Source organism: Mustela erminea, chromosome 5, assembly GCF_009829155.1.
Source record: "Mustela erminea isolate mMusErm1 chromosome 5, mMusErm1.Pri, whole genome shotgun sequence".
Lineage (NCBI taxonomy): Eukaryota > Metazoa > Chordata > Mammalia > Carnivora > Mustelidae > Mustela > Mustela erminea.
Window position 1 is genome coordinate 86,967,911 of NC_045618.1, and position 23,929 is coordinate 86,991,839.

General features: G+C 41.0%; 1 protein-coding gene across 3 annotated transcripts in view; it reads right to left on the bottom strand.

Annotated features, from left to right (window-relative positions):
- Positions 1–23,929, bottom strand: part of SLC25A21 (solute carrier family 25 member 21) — a 493,157-nt gene that overhangs the window by 136,629 nt on the left and 332,599 nt on the right. The window lies entirely within an intron of this gene.

The following is a 23,929-nucleotide window of genomic DNA, read 5'->3' on the forward strand; positions in this document are numbered from 1 at the left end:
GTTGCTTGCATGCCACCCAACTGACTTTGAAGTTTATCTCTGGAACTCTGAAAGAAAAATCAGCCCTAAATTAACTGCTCTGGGGAGAGCCAGGTTTTAGAGATGAATTGATTGTGTTAATTTGATTTGATTCCTCATTATCTGGAGTATAGACTGTGCATGGAGAGGGATCACTCACAGGGAGGTGGGATGGCCATCTTTACAGAAGAATTTGGGCACAGTCCTAATTGAACAGCAAGACATCAGGTGATTCCTCCCAGACCTCTCATTGAAGACAACTGGACTGATACATTTTTGTAAACCAAACCAAACCAAACCAAACCAAACAAAACAAAACAAAAAAACCCCCAAACCCCTGACCTTTCCATATTTATTTAACATCTATTCTATGGATTTTATTTCCAAGCCTACTGTCTTCCTGGGGAACACTGTCAAGACCAATATCAACTAACTCTGTAACTTCCCTCTTTCTCCTCCCTCTCTCTAACTCACTCTCTTTTTCTCAACTATATGCTTGTTATAATAATGAAGATTCCAGTATGACAGAAGCCCATGCTCAAGAGAGCCCAGTGGAGGGGCGCCTGGGTGGCTCAGTGGGTTAAAGCCTCTGCCTTCGGCTTAGGTCATGGTCCCAGGGTCCTGGAATCGAGCCCCACTTCGGGCTCTCTGCTCAGTGGGGAACCTGCTTCCTCCTTTCTCTCTCTGCCTACCTGTGATCTCTATCTGTCAAACAAATAAATAAAAAAATCTTAAAAAAAAAAACCAAAATGAAAGAGAGCCCAGTGGAAGGGTGTGGTTTCATGATTATCATCAAATAACATGTGAAAAATAATCAAAAATCACTTAGAACACTGACAACACAAGAGATGCATGAATTATTCCCACTCAGGAGCCAGCCAAACTTGGCAACAGAACTCATACAGGAAACTCTGTTTTACCAACTAACCAAATATTTAATAAAACACAACTGATACATTTAGCCAAATTACAGGTGGGTAGTTTGATGGGTAACAAAGCACTTCAAGACCGTTCATTTAAACTCATAAGATGATGAACTTATTCCAACTAGCAGTTTTTACATATAGAAATTTGCATTTTAAAATAATTACCTCCCCCCCAAAAAAACTAGCTCTTTATTTTACAAATTAAGACCCAGATTAACTGGATATCTTGGTCAATGTAGGTTCCTTAAAATCTAAAGGACTGAACGTAAGACATTCACTTAAAATGAGACCCATGTTGAGAAACCTATAGTGAACATATAAGAGTTAAATGTTCTCCTTCAAACTTCTCCTAGGCTGAGTTCTGATTGTGTCCAATGAAACTCTGCTCATTTTCAGTCAATTAATTATCATGAGTTCCAAGTATGACAATCAGCTTTTTTTTTTTAATGGTTAAGAGAGTAAGTTTAATGCATATTTTACCACAATTAAAAAAAAAAGCCTCATTCAATTTAGGGATATGTTATAGCCCTTTCTCCATGTCCCCAAGCTGATCTCGCAAAAACCAGTTTGGTCGGGAGCACCACAGAATGATTACTCAAGGGGCACCTGGGTGGCTCAGTGGGTTAAGCCTCTGCCTTCGGCTCAGGTCATGATCTCAGGGTCCTGGGATTGAGTCCCGCATCAGGCTCTCTGCTCAGCTGGGAGCCTGCTCCCCTCTCTCTTTCTGCCTACTTGGGATCTCTCTCTGTCAAATAAATAAATAAAATCTTAAAAAAAAAAAAAGGATTAGCTCAAGAAGATGGTAGTGCTGAAGGAAGGTTTTGGAGGGGGTGGGGTAGGGGTGGGGTAGAGGTGAGCCAGGAAAAGGGAAAGTGATTGACGAAAAAAATTTAGTGTGGAAGACTCCTGGAGGACCCCGCGCTTGTCTTGCCCCTGGAACACAGCTGGATAGTTATTAAATTATTCTAAACACCCAAGAAATCAATCAGAGGTCTGAGAGAACAAAACTGAAAGGCTACAAGTAATAAAGCAACCGCCTTTCGGAAGGTAGGAGGTGTGGAAGGTCACTTGGAGGAGACATTGCTGAAGATCAGATTTTAACACTGGGAGTTTCAGCTCCTCCCTCCACAAGTAGAACCTTATCATTGAGTAGAGAAGAGCAAAGAAGTGTTCTGGAACAGTGAAATTTATAAAGAATTCATGCCAATAAATATTTGCTGAGTGCCTACTCTGTACAGGGCACTCACATGTTAAGATTGCTCAACTCAGACACTGACCCTGTTACAGAAGTTTGCATTCCAGGGGCGTCTGGGTGGCTCAGTCAGTTGAGCATCCGACTCTTGGTTTCGGCTCAGGTCATGATCTCAGGGTCGTGAGACTAAGCCTGGCATCCGGCTGCATGCTAAGCTGGAGTCTGCTTAGGTTTCTCTCTCCTTCTCCCTCTGCTCCCCACCGCTCCTTGAGCGCGCGCACACACACACACACACACACACACACACACACACACACACATACTCTCCCTCAAATAAATAAATCAATCTTTTTAAAAAAGAAGTTTTCATTCTAATAGGAGACCAACATGTGGCATGAAAACATGAATAACAGGTAAGTCTTACTAGATTTGTCATATTCTTGCTCCCCCCTCCTTAAATAGGACCCAGGAAACCCAACATAGCATATTCGCAGTGCCTGGGGTTAGCGGGGGCCTTCTGGATGGATATTATCCTTTTGTGCTGTGACACTGTTCAAGCCTCCCTAAACTAATGGCCTCACAGTGCTTTTCTGGCTCTTTGTTTTCTCTCTATGGGTTTGTTCTATCCCTCATTGCCAAGCAATGAGCTATCTTCTCTCGCACATCACCGTGTCTGCCTCAAAGCCACTCTCCCTGATTCCATCTCCTCCTTCCCCTTTTCTCTCCTGCATTCCTCCCGTGACCTTTCACTCACCGCTTAAAACCAGCAGTGAATGAAGGACGAGATGACTCAGCTTGGTCACGGCTCTTAGTGAGGGCTGCAGGGGCCATGCCGTGAGTCATGTCCATGAGCATCAGGGCCTGGCTCTTGTAACAACTATTCTGGCTGTTCAGAGACCATTTTCTGCATGTGTTTTGTTTCTCAGTTCCGCGCCAGAGCCGAGGTTCTGAGATAAGTGGGCCTCGGGCTGAGTTTGAATTTTCCCTGAGAATGGGCTGTCCTGAGAGGAGAGAAGGAGGAGAGAGTCTCCATGTTCCTCTAATATCCTCTTCCCTAGGCTCTGTGGTCATGCTCAGGTAGAGTACCCCAGGCAGGGACAGGCTCTCCGGCTCTTAGGAAGACAGTCCTGCCACCACGCGCTCCTATCCCTTTGAGATCTGTCCACTCCATGGCTTTAACAAAGCGTCCCATCACTCCTAGGCGCTGAAGAACTAATTTATAACTTACAATAAGGATGATAAGAATGACACAGAGCACAGCTGATGCCAGCCATAATGATTCCCTCATCCTGTTCCCCTCTTTGTTTTATGGGTTCTGTTCCTGTTTGTTTCTTCCAATAAAGTGCCCTTCCTTTTTCTTGGTATGTTTTCCATTTTTGCATTATGAACCATGCGGTGTCTGTTATTTAGATTCTCACAAACGCATGTTTAGTTTGAAAATTTGAGGAAAATATCCTTTTGAAAAAAACCTATATTTTTCTGAATTCTGACCAAATCACTGTGGTTTTCTCTTGGCGCTGATGATATTGCGCTACCCCTTTTGGGAGAGAGAAGAGACAGAAATATAGAAGAGAAAAGAAAAGGAAAGAAGATAGAAAGAGAGGGGGGCGAGGGAAAGAAGGAGGAAGGAAGAAGAAAGAATAAAAGAAGGAAGGAAAGAGAATGAAAAGAAAGGGAGACCGAAAGAAGGAGAAAGAACCACTTGCAAAGGATTCTACTTCCCAGTACAAACACTTTTGGAACTGCTAAGGCCACTCTTCATTCATGTGTGTTAGGTCAAATTCTGGCAGAAAACACAAGACAGCTGCAATTCCATATTTTGAAATGTCTATTAAAAAATCTTGATATAATTTATAGAATAGTTGGCAGATATTCCCTGTTTTTTTCTCATTCCCTTTTGGAATAAAGGAAGGAGAGAAATGAGTATTTTCAATGGTGAAGTTAGTATATTCACAACATTAAAAATGTGATGCCAAGAGGCCTTTTTGCAATGAAGATTGGTTTGGGTGTGTATATATTTTTAGCAATATTACTTGTGTCAGATTCAGTTTCAGCTAACTATCAGGAGAAGTAAAAAGCTGTACAATTTCTGAAAGTTTGTAGGACCGAAGACAAAAATTTACCACAGAAAAATAAATACACAATGGAACACACTGCACTTTTAGATACAAATAAGATAAAGAAAATTTTCTTAAAAATCTCAAGTTTAAACATGCTAGAAATTTAAAGGCATAAACAGATGGCCTTTTATGATGTTGCAACACCAATCCTAACCGAACATGGTTTCATCAAGGACTTTGGCTGCTAGAACTGACGTGTCTCAAAGTAACTCACATCAAGGAGGAAGTGGTTATTACAGACACCGCGTGTGACAAAATAGTGTAATAAGGTCTCCTGGCAACCGTGACCGAGACAGGGAAATCCATCAGGGATTGTGGTGGAAGCGATAAGCAGCCCACGAAAACCTTCTGCTCCCTTTTTCATTGTGCAAAGTTTATTTGGGGAGATGTCTACATAGATAGTAAGTCCATCCCTAGCGCCCTGTACATCATGTGACTAGTTTTTTTGAATGGAATCAAAGTGATGTAACGTGTCACTTTCAGACTGAGATTCTTAGGAGTGGTACTTCTTCATTCTCTCTCCTGTCTCACCCAATGTACTTGGCAAGACGCATCTTAACATCAACACTAGTTACACATCAAATCTGTCTGACCTGCAAGAAGGAAGCAGAGGACTCCGAAGCTGTAGTGGGTGGGTACACGGCCACAAGATGGGAGGAGCCTGGATCCGTCTCACACACACTTTCTTGGGATAAACACTGACATCAGGGGTTTACTTGTTACTGCAAGTAGATTTGCCTTAACTGATCCAAGAACCAAGCATGTACCATGTCTCTGTTTCTCTCTGTGTCCTCTCTGTAGACCGGTTCCTTCTGGTTAGTCACCTTTCCTGCTCCCCAACAGCCTGCATTGACTTTGATAAAGGTATCCAGCCATGGTTTCATACGACACAGACCTGGTGTCCACCACTAACGCCTTTCTGCCACTACACGTACCAAATCTCTTTGGTTTGTTCCTCCTGACACACTCTCCACCCTCTTCCTTCCTGTTTGTTGCCCCGAGAGGTGATCCAAATTGATTACATCAAAGAATCCTATGTTCTCTGTCTTCCAGTTGGATCTGGTCAATGAGAAGCCCCGGCAGGTGACAGGAGGAAGGGAGGAAGATGAATTTGGGGTATTTATTTGTCTGGTTCCTTCCTGTGAGGTTTCCTCAGGCTTGTCTCTGTCAACAGAAGTTCCCTGCTCCTCTCAGGAAGCCCTCTCTTCACGACTTTGGTCTTTCAAGTTTTTGTAACCTTTCCCTTCACGCATGTCTTTGAGCTTAGAGATAGTGACAGCTTTACCTCCTGCTGCCGATAGCCTAAGGATCCCGAGTTCTTCCTGATGATTTCTTTATACCTTGCCCATACTTTTGTCATGAATCCATTTATTTATTTATTCATTTATTTAAAAAAATATTTTATTTATTTATTTGACAGTCAGAGATCACAAGCAGGCAGAGAGAGTGGGGGAGCGAGGTAAGCAGGCTCCCTGTCGAGCAGAGAGCCCAATGTGGGGTTTGATCCCAGGACCCGGGGATCAGGACCTGAGTCTGAGTTGAAGGCAGAGGCTTTAACCCACTGAGCCACCCAGGCACCCCGTGAATCCATTTACAAACCGCTTCTAGTCATCCTAATTTGAGAGAACTACTTGTCTCCCTTTCACTGCAAAATCATATCCCAGTTAAAATTCTCTAAGAGTCAGTTGTCTACCACTGGCTCTCTTAGCCATGTCCATGGGATAGAGTTATTCTGCAAACGTGGCCTCAAGCCCATACCTGCAGCAAAGCCTGTGAGTGGCGGCAACGTGCAGAGAAAGAGGAAGTTTGCAGGCATCTCAAAACACGTCTATCAAACAATACATCTTCATATCTTCTAAAGTTTCCTTTTTTTTTTCACTCCTGCTTTTAGCTAATTGCCATCATCTCCACTGTATTTTTTTTTCCTCTAGTGTTCTGCCTTATCACAGACAGAGCACATCATTACTTTTTATAGGATCGTATATTGTAAACAGTGTCATTTACCAGTATGCCATTTAGAATCCAAGCCTTTAGATTTCAAAATGGAAAAGTTTATAAAAACAAAATAGGAGGGGCGCCTGGGTGACTCAGTCACTAAATGTCTGCCTTCAGCCCAGGTCATGATCCCAGGGTTCTGGGATCGAGCCCCGCATCAGGTTTCCTGCCCAGCAGGAGGCCTGCTTCTCCCTCTCCCACTCCCCTGCTGTGTTCCCTCTCTCGATCTCTCTCTCTTTGTCAAATAAATAAATAAATAAATCTTTAAAAAAAAATAGGAGAAAGAAGTAGAAATAACCATAGACTAGTTGTTATTGCTATGTTATTTTTTAGGTAGAGAAACATCTTTGTACCAGCCGGGATATGCCATGGATATGTCATGATATTTGCATCCAAAGAGCTCATCGATTTTCTCTTGGACTTTTTTTTTTTTTTTTTTTGTATGATTCACATTCTTTTTGCTGCCATTGGTATCTAGCAAAAGATGCTACACGGGCACACAATGGAATCAGGAATTATTATCATACCAAATATCTCAACACTTTCATTCAATGTAAAAAGTGCATTACACGATAGGGTGGCTGGCTGATGGACACTGGGGAGGGTATGGGCTATGGTGAATGCTATGAATTGTGTAAGGCTGATGAATCACAGACCTGTACCTCTGAAATAAATAATACATTATACATTAATAAAAATTTTTTTTTAAAAAGTGCCTTACACTTGGGGAGCCAAGCGGTGTTAATGAAATACCTAACTTAAGGCACTATAAAAATTGTGTGAATATCCAGGTACAGAATCCAAACATTACATTTTAAGGGTTTATTTATTTATATTTTAAATTTTATTTATGTATTTGACAAAGAGAGCAAGAGAGCACAAGCAGGGAAAGGAGCCGCAGGAGAAGCAGGCTCCCCACTGAGCAAGTAACCCAACACAGGACTTGATTCTAGGACCCTGGGATCATGACCTGAGCCAAATGCAGACGCTTAATTGACTGAGCCACCCAGGCGCCCTGGGTTTATTTTTTTCTAAATATTTTATTTTAAGTCTTTGGTAGTACCAGTTGTGTCCTTTCTCTTATTTTAGGAAAAGGGAAACTAAAAAGCACTCACCTGCCTCCCCTGGGAGAAGATGAAATGGAAGAAAATACATTTTTCGTTCTACTTAAAGTCACATGTTTTGTATAAATTGAAACAAGCCTAATATTGCAAGATAGTTATTTTACCAACTTAACATATTCTTAAGGAATATCATTATCACCGCCCTTCACCATACACAGGAAATCCATACCATCTGCTCCTTGATACCCCACATCATCAATTTCATGATTGGGATATAAGCAAAAGCTTAGATTTACTAGGACTTTATAATGGGATTCAAAGCAGGAGATGGTTATCTGTTTTCAAAAGTCATAGATTGACCATATAGACACAGCACCGCCCACCTCCTGGAACCGCCCAGCACACACACATACACGCACACACACACGCATAGCTAAAACCAGGGAAATCAGCTTAGAAATTAGTTTACCATGAAAGCATTTTATTTACACTGGTTTCTAGTGCATATATAAAAAGTAGATTATCTTTATGTTATCATAGTTCTTCTAAAGAGGAACTACCTACAAAGAAACCATTAAAATAGCACTACTGTTTAAGTAAACTCCTCAAAGGCCTAAATTTGCACCATCTAGTATGGAAACCACTAGTCACATGTGGCTTTGGAGCAGTTGAGATGTGCCTGGTGCAACTGAGGAAATAAACTTTTTTTATTTAACTCACTTTAGATTTAAATTTAAGAGCCAAAGAACTGTAAAACATTTTTCCATTAAATATCACTTCGTTGTTTTCCTAGGACTACACTACCTGTTGCATTCCACAGATGTTTTGTAGCAAGCATGTACTTTTTACTTTCTATTATGTGGCTAAGAGCAAATTGCAAACTATGTGTATGTCTCACGTTATATTTTAATTGGAACGTTCTGGCTTAAAACTAAGATCTGAGACTGAAATAAGTATATATATGTGTGTGTGTGTGTGTGTGTGTGTGTGTATTTTGCATATGGTTTCCCCGTCATATATGTGGCATTATCAAAGTTTGTGGGGAAACATCTCTAATAAACAGAGTAATCCAAGAGTTAGGAAACCATCCTGAATTTCAAATTCAGTTCCCCTCCTATAAGCTTAGTGTTACTTATTGCATAGCCTCATTATTTCATTGTTTATATAGGTTTAAAATAAAAGAAGTTTCATTCCAAGATAACCTTTAATCAGTTTTGAACTGATAAAAGATGAAACTATCTCTTTGATGCTCCTTGAACAATCTTTTATAAGATGCATCAACTTAGAATGAAGCCAGAGTGCCTGTAAGGCAGACAAAAATGTTTTCTGGGAAATCCAAAATGGAATCTACTGGATTAAATTCCAAACCAAATTAGGAACATTGAAAACCCTCTTAAATACACAATGTTCTTTTCCTTCAAGCTATTTGAGAGTTGCAGCTGAAGAAACCCGTGTGATCTTTTCCAAGTACAAAATATGAGGAAGATCAATACATAGATACGCAGAAGGCCTTTCCGTGCTTGTGTCTTTGCTAGTTTGATAAAACTAGCAATTAAGTAGTATCTTCCAAACAGAAGGGATCATCAGCATCATCTTAAAGAAAATCAAATCTCTTGCTGGAAAACAGAAAGAGCCAGTTCTCCTCAGGACAGTGTTGTAGAGAGGCTGGACCTGTTTATGGAGAGACAGTGACTTGAAAATCACCAGTGTGTAATGAAAATTAAAAAGTACTTTCTTCTTCCACATCAACCTAATGACTCTATGAAATAATATACATATCTCCATTATGATGAGTCCCAACAATGATTTGAGATCTTCTAATTTAAATGGTATGTCCTTTTGTTTTTCCTTAGATAGGACAAGAGACAAAAACTGGAAAGTTTGGGTCATATGGATCATGGCAGCACTGCTATGTCTGGAATTTTCTTATAAATATCCTATTGCTCTGAGCCTCACAGGCCTGGCTAAAACAGCAGGGACAATCTCATTTGCACTTTTATAGTTGTGGAGGGATTTTCAAGAGCTAAAACAATTTTCTAGAATATTCCGTATTAACAAATCCAAAGTGTGATCATTACACCTTTTCATGCTTTTCTGTGAGCTGACAATTTGGAAGTAATTAAAACAACAGCAACAACAACAAAATCATAAACAACAACAACAGGAGGGCATTGTTGGGTACTTAAAAGAAATCTACTCTGCAACAGGTTTTTACTGCATGTTTGCAGCTTTATGCCTCTTTAAGATTATTTTTTCAAACACTATAAATGGCTATTTGTACCCTTGTGCCCCTTTTGAAAATCAGCACTTCAAAGGAAAGTCTTTGGCATTGCACAATAACTAAGTAAACCTCAGAGACAAAGTGGATGTGACCCTTTCTTGTGCCATTAAACGATAGAGACCTTTTTTATCAAAATCTACTTTTACTTATGTTACAAATGTTCATTGTTTGCCAGCATTTGAATAACTTCAGTTTTCTTAAAATTGGGAAAATACGAATATTTCACCAGAATGTAAAACTTCCATATAAGTCCATTAAAGTCAATTTTTCAAGCCATCTATAAATTCTATAGAAAATTCTACCAGGCAGGCATAAGAATACTAAAAAACATGACATGCCAGGAAGTTTAAAACTCAGAGTCAGTGAGAAGGGAATTCAAAGTAAATATACAATACTATTAAAATAAATGTTATACACACACAGAGAGAAAATAAATAAACGCTTAAAGGAGAGAGGATATACAAATTGAGTTGACGGATTGGAGACTAGATGGGGTTAAATGGAGAAAACTTATCTGAAGCAGTTAACTTGGGATGCCAGGAAGGACGGTTCTGGGGCAGTGAGCAGAGTGTTTTCATGGCTGGATGGGAAGCTAAGCCAGCACAGAAAAGAGTCTTATTAGAGAGTTTTAAAAGGAGATATGTGTATATCACTGAGGGCTGATAAAACCTTTTCCTAAGTAGTAAACATATGATTTTTGAAAGCTTAGGAGGACTGTTATAGAAGTTTAGGGAAAAAAGGCACATATAAAGTCGAAAGGAAGTAAGTACCTGACAATAAGCAGAAGTGAGTGTAAATTATCCAATAGTCGATTTGTATCTATTTAGGAAAGGGCATCGGCATCCACCGAACTTGGCTCTGCAAAGGGACAATTGTGCCAGACCATTTTAATTTCCTCCCACAGAAGAGTGACAGGCAATGTCAACGGACAGGAAGCAATAGCTAAAAAGGATGTTAAAATAGGCCAGGCATGAGAGAACCGAAATCTGGAACACAAATCTGGTAAAGGCGTCTGGCAAGGTAGGGATACACGTAGGTAGAGACAGACCTAGATTCAAATCCTGAGTCTACTGCATGAACTCGGACAGAAAATTTAAATCTTTCTGTTTATCTGGAAAAGTGATACCAACCCTTGCCATCTGCGGCGAGGAATAAATAAGACAAAGTGCTTGGTACCTATATTTCCCGGTAAATATTGGCTTCCTTCCACCCTTCTCAATCCATCCTCTTCTCCCTTCTCTTTCTCTAATTGCCCATACACCTGGGAAAGAAAGATTCATGAAAAGGCTAAGAATAAAGCCCTGTGAAAACAGGAAAAGGGACACAGTCCCATTTCCTTTTACTCTTAAATTCTTGTTACAGGTTTCCTGGCTCTACAAGGAACCATTTATACCCATTTGGCATTCTCACAGTGCTTCCCAGTTTTCCCTTGTCAAATGTCAAGAAGCTGACGGAAATAGCCTCCTTGCCAAGTGATATTTTTTAAAAAAAATTCTTTATTCATATATATGTAGATCTATGCTACAGCTCTATACATATATCACGTAAAACGCAGCGCAAACACAAGTATGACCACCAGGAAATGGGAGCCCTATGAAGGCTTAAAAAAAGCCAATCCACTAGGTCAGCTTTACAACTACAACCTTCACTGAGGATATCAGTGACTTGGTTCTTAAAGATTTGTCCAGTTTGATCCAGTAAACAAAAATCGATTTCCTAGCATGCTCTATAACATCTCGATAACAATTTAACACTTTTGCAAAAAGAAAGAGTCAGGGATTATACGATTGCTTAGAATGTATTATTTCTAGACTGAGCAGACTTAAGTCTTTGAGGATTAATTTCACGCTGAGGGTTAAATTTCACTTTCGTGATAGGCTAACCATTGCCTGGGGCTGTACAGATAATGAACCTGCCAAGGGATTAGCAAGGAAACACTTGTGTTATTATAAAGCGGGTACACTTCCCTTTCTAACCAAGTTCATCCTACATGACATTAACAAATTACTCCCTCTCTCTGCCCACATTTCAATATAATGTGAGCCAACAAGTGACCCTGAACCAATAGGACATGAGATAAGATCTTCTCAGCGCATGAATGGCTATTAAACTCGTCTGTGAGAGCTAGACCTCCTGCAGGGAAACACAAGGCATTTTATCTCCATAGGGCCCCTGCCTCCCCTGCAGAAACCTTTCTTGGTCATAAAGCCTCTAAGTGGACACAATGCCAAGAGGTAGGAATGTCTTTAACAAAAATATTTAGCCTACAGAAAAGGCACTCTCCAGAAAACACAAATGACACAATTTATTTCTGACAAACTTGCAAGGACTTAATATCTTTTAAGTAAGAATTCAGTGGCTTAGCATTTGCTAAAGTATGTGTTCAGAGAGATTTCTGATTTTTCAGATGAAAATATCCTTTACTCAAGAGACCCCTTCTTACGTAATAGCTATGTTCACAGACCTCAAATCTGTTGGCCTTTACTCAGATTTCATTCCCAGAAGATCATCTCCTGCTGGTGGCTGGAGAGGAACCCCAGTGAGCGACCCAATTGTCTCCCTCCAGCTGTGGTCTCTAGGCACTTGTCATGTTTCCACTACTTGACTGTGACCTCTCTGAGGGCATCTTACCTTATCGCATCCCTCTGGGTTCAGACCAATAACGTTAAGGAGTGGATACTCAGCTAGTATTGGCAGGATAGAATCCAACCAGCCTCTACCATTGGCCACATCCTGATCCCTTGGCACAACGTCTGGAGGAAAGGAAATCTAACAGATAAACAGAGTATGTGGCTTCTATATACGATGTTATAATTTAGGCGTGTTTAGTAAAAATTAGAAGTGCTTTTGTGAAAAAGCTGATCCGTTATTGAATGGACCAACTGCTGCCAAAGTGAGACCAGCAACTTCTTTAATTTGCCAATAAGCAGCAGGAGGAGAAATGCAGAATGTTTAGGATATCCATTGAGATTTGCTACAGCCCCACTTGGTTCAGACCATGGGTATTATGGGAAACCATACTGTAGTTCTATGATATATCAGTGTACCACTATTCAAGATATTGTCCTGTGTACAGTCCATGATGTTTCTATAAATTCAAATTCTTATTTGCCAGCTTGAAGGCTTTACCGTTGGGCCCGTAATGGTCTCATCGCATTTCACGTATATCCTCAGGCTAACAAAATGTGTAACTCTTAAACACAGATGTGTTGGATGCTTACATTGAAGCATTGGGTGATGAAGATGGTGGCATCTAAGCTTTGACTTCTGAGCTCTGTTAGACTGAAGCGCTACATGAACCCTGTTTGCAAGGCAGTTTCGGTAGACTGGCGGACATGGGCATCACAGCACTTGCACAAAGAAAGAGCAGGTGGCAGAGAAAATGGATGCAGACAGTAACAGTGCTCCTCATCCAACGGTTTGGCAGTTAAGGAAAGGAGGGAGGGACCATAAACAAGAGGAATTAATAGGAAGGGTTTTTTGTTTTGTTTTGTTTTTAAAGGATGCTGGAGAGGAGCATATTTGTAGTTAGAAAACTCAGATTAGAGTGGGAAATGGAGGGAGCAAAAGAAAGCGGGCACAGAGTGGGTCCCAGAGGAACAGAATTAGGAGGATCTGAGGGTAGAAAAAGAGACTGGATATTTCCTCTTTACCTCAAGGCTAAAGAAAGATAAGAGAAGCAAGGCAGTTTTAAGCGAGAGTAGAAGGGTTTTGAAGAGAATCATGTCAGGGGTCCCCAGTTTCCTCAGTAGAAAGAGAGGCAAGTTCATCTGCAGAGCGTGGTGGGAAGCGATGTGACTGGAGGCCTGTACCATGAGAGGGGCCCAGAGAGGCTGCTGGCTTGGGGAGTGCCGTGGGAGCTCAGGAAGGAATGCATCGGAAGGACGGACAAGTTTCCGTGGGACCAGAGAACTCGGGGCTGGGCTCTCCTGTGGCTGGAATGGGTGACTGTGGGCGTCCGGCCTGAGAGTCAGGCCGAGTCAGAAGGACAGTGAGAAGGCCTCACAGTGGAGGAGGGGGAGAAGAAGGAGTCGAAGGATAATAGTTTTGCTGGGAATGAGGAGTAGGTGCGGCACACACAAGAGAGGGGAGCCATGGAGGAGTGAGAAAAGGGGGAATTTCAGATTTGACATTGGGGAGGGGAGCAGCCTGCAGGGAGAGAAAGACCAGGGCTGGTGCAGGAGCTGTAGGGACAAGAGGTGAAATGCTTGGCCACAATGAGGTTGAAGGGCCAATAATGCCATCAGGGACGAGGCCCTAGAGTGCTGCAGGGTTGTGGGGTCATGTGCGGACAGTTGGTAAACGGCCGAGTGATGAAAGAGAAAGTGAGGGTGAGGGTCAAGGACAATGGCAGAGGCAAGTGATGAATATGTGGGCCCCTGGTGTGAACAGAGAAGAGGAAAAGCAGCAGCCTGCTCCCGGGGGGGCTATGAAGAGTATCAGAGAAAGTCAGGTGAAGGGGCAGAAGGAGAGGACGAGGCCAAGTGAGAGGCAGAGGCGCACAGGGCTGGTGAGGGGTGGTTATGGCAGAGCAAGCTTAGGGAGACCTCGGGCTGACCTGGGCTGGGGTCAGAGAGCACGAGGCAGCAGTGGACACCCCCCGGCTTTGCAGTTCCTTGGTTTTCTCAGCTCCAGTGGTCTCTGTCCCCATGACACTCCCATGACTCACTGATCTAGCTAAAACTGGCCCGTGTCCCATTGGAAGACTCCCCGCTACCAGGACCTCAAGATTTGCCTTGTTGCTGACTCGTCCTTCCAGTTGTTCTGGTGAATGAGCTCTTCTATCCTGCGACCCAGTGTCCACTGTCATCTCCACCACCCCGTCTGGGACAGGGGGGCCCATAGACAGGCTGCAGGTCTGCAATGAGCACTGGGAACTAAGCCATCATCCCAGAGTCAGTGGAAGAGATTCTAGGTCAACGTGTGCCACAGCTTTGCTTTCCCTATGGAACCACGATGTAGGCCAGTGATTTTATGGTTCCAGTCCTCACGCGAAACTAGTAGTTCAGGAATGGAAAGAATTAAGTCAGAGTCAAGAGGTAGACTGTGAAGAGATGGAGCCAATGGGAGGTGGGCAAAGTGCTCCCAGCTGCCAGGGCTCTCGCTCTGCTTTCTGCCTCTGGGGGAGGACTGGGGCTCGCTGATGTGGAGTTCGGAGGGAAAATAAAGGAGCCTTGATGTCTGTAAAGATTTCTTACCTTCTTCTGGAAGAGAGAAGTAAATGCAAATTACAGAGAGCTATGAAAGAGCTATAGTCCTGCACAACAGGACCTTCTCCCACCCTGGAACTGGCAGCTGCACAGCCCCGGCGGGGTCTATGGGGTCTTCGGGAGCCCAACGCCACCGGGGGACGTGCTGCACCTGCACCTTCTCTGGGTGGCCACCTCGTCTCTATTAAGACTATTTGCTATTTAGCTTTTGCTAAATAAATCAAGGACTGTAGTAAAGACTTTCAGAGCATGACTGAATGGCCTCTTCCTGCCAAACTTGAGCCTACCTGAGGTAATGTAGGTGGGGTGTAAAGAACAGGATGTGATATCATAAGCCCGACACCCCAGAAAGATGGCCGTGTCAACTTCAGAGACAGGAAAAAGAAAACTTCAGGGATGCTGGAAGATGGGAGAAGAGCACTGTTAGAAGCAAGTTACATTCCTCTGATATTCTAGGCTACCGGATCAGGGAGACATGATTTGCCACATTAGGCGGCATTCCTGCTCACGGCGGCACGAAACAGTGACGCTTCTCTCCAGAGTGGAGTGGGAAGTCTGCTTTATTTGTTGGTCGTCGGTAGCACCCAGAAGAAACACAACTTTCTCTTTCAGTCAGCATTTTAGTTGGTTAAGTGTATTATACCAGTCCATCTACTAGTCTCTTACTGGAAGTGTCAAGTTATTACAGGTTTGTACCGATTTCAACATCTCACTTGCTATGGAGTGTGTATTCTGTAATCTGCCAAAAAGCATTTAGCTGAATGAAGTTCGGTAATCTACATAATCACTACATAAAATATATTTACTACATTTTTATTTAATGTTCCCTTTAAAGGAGTCACTGGAGTTTATCCAAGATCACTTACTTATAATAATTTTTCATTTCCCATATGAAGGTTATTAAATCTTAATTAAAGTGCATTTGCAGTCAACCATAAGAGGCTCTCATTCAAATTATATTGACAAATTTTATTATACAGCCCCACAGTCTTAACACATTAACTTGTCTCTCAAACCAAATTTCAGAAACAGATAGCACTTGCATTTGTACGTGCCAGGGGAAAAATAATAAACATTCTTTGAGTATTTACTATGAGATGGGTTATCTTTCCGAGAGAACACAGCATCAGGAATGCAAAGAACCAGTTTTATTTAAATAATGACTACCCTGGCGGGTAAATCATCTCCACAGCTAAAGTAGGACTGGCCAAAGGGAACTAGATTAACTTTTCTACGGTTCAGTTTCATAAAAGACCACAATGGAACACTAAAGGACACCCCTTTGCTCTGAAAAGTTAATTTGATGTATCTTAAACCGATTTCCTGTCTGCCCCTGAAGCTGGTCAAACACAAATACAACTGGAACAGGAAGCTCCTGGGACAAGAAGCAAAAGAAACACATTCTGGAGATTCAGAGGCTCTAGCTCACTTCTGGGGGATGGTTCAAAGCTGGTGAGGAGTGGGCTGGGACCTCAGAGGCAAGAGAATGACCCAAGCCCCAACCACCCACAGCAGCGCCCCAGAGTTGACCTTCCAGAGGGATGTTGGGGTTCACAGACACAACTCCACAAGAACCTTGTCTGCTAGGCTCCCCGGTCACAAGCAGAGTAGAACTGAATTCACCATCAAGAATGAAAGCCGGGGTTTTTCCAGAAAAATTCTCATCTACGAACTCACTGGGGAAAACCTCTGAGAGTCGATCCTCTGTGATGAGAAACAAGAAACGTCTGTGATGGATAACAAAAGGAATAGTTTCTTTCAACCACAAATATATTTGCTTGCCTTTATCTTTTGAATTTCTGAAGCAAAATAACTGTTATGCTATCCTTCTTGGAGTTATCTTTTATCTAACAAATATTGCAGTGTTCTCAACATCATTTAAAAAAAAAAAAAAAAAAAAAACAACAACAACTCTCCAAATGGGTAACCTAAGCAAATTCCTTACTAGCTTCACTAATGAGAAAAGAAAAATCAGTTTGTTTTGGACAGACTTTATTCATATAAATTTTCTTGAAAAGTATTGTCCTTCAAATGGCTTGATAACATCAATTTCCTTAGATTAGGCTCTAAGCAACCAAATGGTGCTCTCCAAAATTTTTCCCACTCACTATTATAAAATAGAATTATGTGATACACAAGGTTCTTAAAGTCTTTCTAAATTTCAACATGCTGTGATTTCCAAAAATTGTAGATGAGCAAATCTTCAATAGGTCTGACATCTGATGAGTCACAGAGAAGGGAGGGAGAATGAAAAAGACAAAAGAGCAGCAACTTTGAGATCAGTATCTTGAGGTCTGGGTGCTAGTTCTACCATGTAGTTGTATAACTGAGCATGTACCTGCTCTGGGTCTAAAAATAACTTTACGTCTGGTGTTAAATTAAATGTTAATTATTTTACCTTTTGTTATTATGGCAATAATTAAACAATAATTATTTTCCCTTTAGGAACTCTGGATAAACAAGATTTTTCTTTTTGTAAGAATTAACACAGTAAGCCTTGAATTTCTTGAAATATAATAACAGTGTCAACATATCCTTATTTTGTCTACTATATGTAGCGCATAGGAGCTTCAAAAATATCAGCCACCTCTCCTAAAAAAAGACATTATTCTTGGGGCACCTGGGTGGCTCAGAGGGTTAAAGCCTTCACCTTCAGCTCAGGTCATGACCCCAGAGTCCTGGGATCAAGCCCCACACCAGGCTCTCTGCTCTGCGGGGAGCTTGCTTCCTTCTCTCTTTCTCTGCCTGTCTCTCTGCCTACTTGTGATCTCTGTCTGTCAAGTAAATAAATAAAATCTTAAAAAAAAAAAAGACATTATTCTTCTTAAACACATACACACACACAGACACACACACTCTAAAACCCAAACTACTGGGTATGTAGCAACTGGAAAATAGAGAGGGCTGAATGCAAAGCATAGTTCAGGTCTCAATTAACTTGGTAGAAATAACTTTGGGGCTTTCAATTTTATAAGAATTACTTAATGACTTTTGTTAATATTTTTATAGCTCTTCCAGAGTCCTCCAGAACCCACAACTGTCCCCTTAGGCTAAAGGCTCCACTAGTCTCCAGGGCTAGAAACCTTGGAATCATCTTCTATTTTTTTTTCCTTCCCTTCCATTCCCTGATCATATTCCCCCTCAATTTTCCTTTCAAACATCTTTCAGCATTGTCTTTTCCTCTCCATTTCCACTGATTTCTTGACACAGGTTTGTATAACCTCACAAATGTATCCATTTATTAAGCCCAACCTCTTTTCTTACTTTTACTTGTAACTTACTTGTAACTGGCAGTCTTCCTAAAAATGCCACGTTCACCTAATTAATACCCTGCTCAAGAATTTCTAATGGCTTCCTGGAGCCCAGTCCATCAGGACCAAACACATGTGTCTTGGGTTCAATATCCTCCATAATCCATCCTCATTCTAACTGTCATTTTCGTTTCCACTTTTCTTCAAAGCATCTCTTCTGTCCTGGTGAGGCCAGGGCACTGACCCCTGACTACTTGCTCATTTCTTCCTCTGAGCTTTACCTGTACTCTTTCTTCTCCTCGTAAAATTCTGTTACTATATCTCTCACCTAAATCTTATGCCAAGCCGGAAGCCTTACCTAGAGACCTACACTCTCTTTTTTCTCTGAATACCATTAGATTAGCACCAAATTTCTTCTAATTTTTCCACATATTTTGCCTCCTTAAATAAGTTGTGAGCTGCTAGGGAGACATGTTCTATTTTTTTTTTTTTTTAATGCATTCCCCCTCAGCTCAGAGTCTATACTCAAATACATGAACCAAAGATATACTAACAGATGCTATAGCACCAGATTTCTTGTTGTTAGCTGGTGTTCTTTCTCCTCTTCTTCTAATAAAATTCCCTGACTTACTTGGAGCAGCAGTGTGCCCAGGGGAAACACTGTATTTGTCAACCTTCCGAGCTACTTGGTGAGGTGCGAGTAGGAAGTAGTACTAGGTGAGGCTCCCAGGAGACAACTCTAAAGGTGGTTGACTCAGCTGGAGAGCATGTTCTTTTTGCCCAGAAGCTGGATGTACAGTTGGAGGTCTGGCAGCCATTTTGCATTGTGAAGTAACTTCGCAAAAGGATGGAAGGCACAGACAAGGAATAAAGGAGTCAAAAGACTAAAGGAGCTTGGGTCATAGATGATATCATATTACTCTGCTCCTGACATATTTGGGAAGGAGGACGATTACAGCTAAATACAATTCCTAACTTACACTGGTGTCAATAAGGGAGAAAGAAGCTTGCGTGTAAGGTGACATAAAATGAGAAAATCATAACCCTTGGCATAAACAGAAAAAGAATAAAGTAGGAAAGGCTTGAAAACTGGGTAGAAAACATGGCTTATCAAGGGGTGTATCCACATGGCACTCATCCTGGTGCTACAGAAAGAAACCTGGGCTGGGGGAGGGAGAAAGATGTGGGTCTAGGAGACCAGTGCTCCTGCGTCCATTACTCTCTGGGGGTTGGCCCTGGACATTATGAGGAAAGAAATTGCTAGGGGACATGTTTGGCACCATACGGACTAGAGTTTGGTTAATACTATAAAGAAATCCTTGGTTAAAAAATTCACATGTCAAGTAATGACATTCACAACAGCTGTCAATTCAGTGTTAGAATCCTAATCAGCTAGGATGTTGCAGGATGGAAACTCCGTGGCTGCCTTCTGGAAGGTGAGGATATCAGTTTTACTGTGACCCTGAGCGGGAGGGGCAGCAGAGAATACGCCCTGATAACCGGTGTACTATTCACTCGGCCTGTACAATTTTTATTTAATTATTAAAATAGTGTAACAAGGTAAATATTATAAATCTCACTTGTAAAACTCATCTAGGGTCCTCAGTTTTTAACATTTTGTCACATGTTTTTCCTTCCCCCCTCTCACTCTGCATGTGTGTATATATATATATGTCAATGGCTATAGAACATGAGTATTTTGCTGAGTCACTTGATATTAAGTTGAAGACATCATGACACTTCATCCTTAAATGCTTCAGAATATCCCCTAAGAACAAGGACATTGTTCAATATAACAACATGCCACCATTTCACTTAAAAAATTTAGCATCAGTAAAATCATATTATCTAGACTTCAGTCCACATTCCTATTTCTCTACCTGTCCAAATAACATCCCTTGTACTTTCCTGCACACCATACTACATATTATATTCAATTGTCATGTCTCTTTAGTATCCATTAATCTAATAGAGTTCCCTGACCTTTGATTTGGTCTTACAAGACTTCCCTGAAGTATACAGACCCAGTTGTTTCTAGAATGTCCCACAATTTGAATTTGACTGATTGACGTTCCTGTTTTGTAGGTTAAACATTAATATTTTTGGTAAAAAAAAAAATACTACATAGGTGATGTTGTATCCTTTTCATGTGTCACATGAGGAGACACACAATATCTGTCTATGTCATTGTAGGTGGGCATAACTATAGATTTTGATGCTTTACGTTTACTAAAGAAGTCCACTTCCTTCAAAGGCACCTAATTGATTAGCACACCAGCCCAGCATTAAACAGGTGAGTAACAATTAAGCCCACATTCACTTTCTTTTCACACCTTAAGAACACATCCTTCCTAATATATCATTCAATTAGAGAAATAAAAGTGTTTTCTCTCTTCTGACAAGTTTTCTGTCAAGGTGAATTGTTTCTGCTCCAGATAAAATGTGGACACAGCATCTCGCTCTATTACTTTCCAAGCGCCCTTGCTAGAAGTTGGGTACAGGTGGGTCCCAGAGATGCCAGCAACTTAGAGGGGAAAACCAGCAAAGAGATCACATTAAACTGTGCTGCCCAGAGAAGGTGTCTGGAAGAGAAAAACTCAGATCTGAAATATGATCCCTGAGCACTCAATCATTTCCATTTTATTTTACCTAATGAGGCAGGAGTTAAAAATGTCGACCTGATCAGAGTCAGATGGAAGCCTTACAGGAGCGGGACCCCCACTGCCCTCCTGTCCCGACACCCTTTGTTACCTCCAAGTGAGCTGAGACCAGGCTGTGAACCATGTAAATAGAAGGCTTCCAGGTTAATGAAAAGCTTCAGCACCATTCAAAAATCTGGACAGAGGGTCATGCTGCCTCCTAATCCAAAGAAACTTCATGCAGCTCAGTAATAAAGTTTAATGAATGCTGGTCATTTTGAATCATGAGCCTGTAAGACTGGCCAGCGGCTAATAGTTTCCTTACAGAATCTCTTCTTTAGCGGGGACACAGCAAGTACTTGAAAGCTGCCTGGGAAGGCCGAGTCGCACATGAAATGTAATATTCCATATGCCCAAATCCAAGGGGAAGTTTTTGAAAAGGGCAGTAAACATTTCTCACAAGCTGATGTTTTTATTAGGTGATGGCATGCTTTGAGCTGCATTTCATTCATTATCTGCAAAAGGAACTTTCTTTCAACGCCACGTCAGATTTGACCTATTGCAATCATGTAATGTTGTATAAAGCTGGCCTGCAAAGTAGCTTCTCCACCTTTCTAGGGGCGTATGCATGTAAGGCAGGCTAACAATTTAACGGAAACCGACCCTGGAAAAGTTCCCATCTCCTGGAGAATCAAGCATGAATTTGCTTTTATTAATTTTAAAATCTGACTAAATTGCTTAGAATAGCAACATAGAGATGGATGGCTTTCTGAAAACAACATCATCAGAGTGCATGAAAAAGCCATATAGAAAAAGGCAAAGATCAAATGCTACTTTCATGAGGATGGATGCACACCTTTATGTCTTTGAAATTGATTTTTAAATATAGTAGAGATCAGATTCCAGTTACCTACTACATGGACTCAGATATGCCGTAAGTCAAACCACAGTCTAAAAATGTTCTTGCTTGCACACAGCAGAAGTCTAAAATGTGCCAAGCCATATATGAGGCACTGGGATTTTCAGGAATGCAGAGAACTTTTCCAAATTTAAAAGAGCCTCACACTGGAGTCTTTTGCATAAAACTTCTGTAGAAGAATATAATCCAACTGGCTCATTTATCGTATTTGCCTCAATCTCCTCTTTTCAGTTAACAGGACTTGCTATTGTCTTTTACCTATTCTTGTAAAACAATTAGCTGGGATTGTAGACATTCTCTTGGCAGGCAAGACTGGGAATTCAATGTAAATATGGATTTGAAGATTTATGGGGCGGAATATTGTGATCACACAACGGCGCTTCTCCAGGTTTCCAGAGATCATAATTCCTGCCTCTGTTTATTATTCAGTTTATGGTTGGAGCATAACAGATGATTCATTTTTAATGTGATAAATGTTTGGGGGTTTGTTTGAGGGAAATAAAAGTTTATAGTTCAGCACTGGACATGGATAGTAAACTGGAGTGTAAGGCAATATATTTCTAAAACATGGTGATTAGGGTATTTATTTGCTCCTTTATACCCAGGGCTCCAGTGAAGAGTGACTGGTTGTGTTTACTTTTAAACCCCTGAACCCCATTACTCTGCTTTGCAGTGTTCTAGAAGGAATTTAAATTTTCTCAAAAATACAAACTACTACTTTCTAGTTGTGAAAGGAATTCATAATTCCTTATATGTAGACAACACTAATTCTATATAAAGCACCAGAGAGCAAACCGAGATCAAAACAAAGTACCCTGACCTATAAGACCTTTACAGTCCATGAAAAAATAATGCTGAGAAATCTAATAGTCTCTGTTATCCAGATTATCTCCACAGTAAGGCAAACTTTTGTTTGATTCATGTATCCGTCTATCCATCCATTCACTCAACAAAAGTTTATTGAACACATACTAAATGTCAGACTTAGTTCTAATGCTTGTGATACAGGAGTGAACAAGAGAAAAATCTGTAGCCCCAAGGAGTTTACATTCTAGGAGGGAGATTAACAATAAACAAAGAGACTAATACATCTAAGGGCCCTAGTCTCTTTCCACAACTCCCAAATCCAAATGCTCAAACCATCCAAAAACCACGATTTCCCCCTAAGTTTATGGCAAACTCATCTGGTGGCAAAACCTTATCTGAGAGAAAGTGAGGCTCTCTGTAGCTTTCATTACATTTAGTGTGAATGGGCACACGTTTAATTGCAGAATTATTACATTTGATTATGGAACGCTGTCCCAGACCCCACTGTAGTGTTTGTAATACACCTAGTGCACCCTACGTCCTCTTATAAAATACAAAAATTTCTGAATTATAAAATATCTATCTTCAAGAGGTTTTTAAAAAATCAGTTTTACTGAGGTATCATCAATGTACAAAGAACTGCATATAATTAATGTGTACAAACTGATGAGTTCGGACATATGTGAACACCCATGATACCACCAACACAACCAAGGTAACAGACAAAGCCAACACTTTCTAGAATTTCCTTGTGCCCCTTTGTTTTTGTTTTCATGGTAAGAACACAAAACATGAGATCTTCCCACTTAACAATGTTTGAAAAGCAGAAGACCATTCAGTTAACCATAGATGTCACTTTGTACAGCAGCTCTCCAGCACTAACTCATCTAGTTTAACAGAAGCTGTATGCCCGTTGAACAAAAACTCCCATTTCTTCCAGCCCCCAGTCCCTGGCAACCACTATTATATTCTCTGCTTCTGTGAGTCTATTTTAGCTATTTAAATACTTCATATAAGTGAAATCATGCAGTGATTTGTCCTTCTGTGACTGGCTAATCTCATTTAGCATAATATCATTCAGGTTCATCCATGTTGTTGCAAACGGTAGGACTGCCTTCTTTTTTTAATGTTGAATATTATATTCTACTGTACGTATATATCACATCTTCTTTATTCATTCATCTGTTGGTCGTCGCTTGGGTGGTTTCCATATCTTGGCTATTGTGAGTGATGTTGCAATAAAGGGAGTGCTGACATTGCTTTGGGATTCTGATTTCAATTCTTTTGAATATATAAAAGGGATTGGCAGGCCATATGGCTGTCTATTTTTATTTTTTTGAGGAACCCCCACACTGTTCTCCATTATGGCTGCGCCGTGTTATGATTCCTACCAACAGCGCATAAGAGTTTTAGTTAAGGAATTTAGATTTGTGTGTCATAACATCAGAAAGTGAATGAATGAATAGATGCATGGATGAATGGATGAATAAATAGATGTTTAGATTAT